This window comes from Mustela nivalis, assembly GCF_964662115.1.
Source record: "Mustela nivalis genome assembly, chromosome: 8".
NCBI classification, from domain to species: Eukaryota; Metazoa; Chordata; class Mammalia; order Carnivora; family Mustelidae; genus Mustela; species Mustela nivalis.
The window spans coordinates 17,590,424-17,590,946 of record NC_139027.1 but is presented as its reverse complement, the minus strand read 5'-3'; positions in this window follow the sequence as shown (position 1 = coordinate 17,590,946).

Sequence of the window (523 nt, the reverse complement as noted above, 5' to 3'; positions counted from 1 at the left end):
CCCGCCTCCATGAGGCACAGCTCTTCATGGGGCTGTCTGGGAGTTACATTTTTTTTTTAAAAAATAAAACGGGGGCCCTCACCCCCACCCAGGAGAGATCCTCTATTCTGCACATAGAAAAAAATTAGAGCAAATGCCCCACTCTGACACTACCTACAAAGGGCTCTGGGATTTCCCGCAGGATCCTCTCATGGCCGCCTCCTCCTCTCAGTACTTAAAAATAGCCTTTTTGTTTATCAAGAAAATGCCTTGGAAATCTAAATAATTCATATCGGACAAGAGAAAGGTAGCACAGTCACCTGTCCCTCTTCAGCAAAAACACGGTAGAAAAACCTGTGAAGGACAAAGGTTCTCCCCGCTGTCCCTCGGCTGCCCCCAAATGGCCGCTCCAGCCGCGTCTGGCTCGGCGCGGTGGGGTCGGGGGTGGGGGGCTGGACCTCTCTTTCGGCCCAGCCTCCTAGACCTTGTGCCGCTCACACAGTATTGTCCCTTCTCTTCCCTCGGCCACGGAAAAGTGTAGATT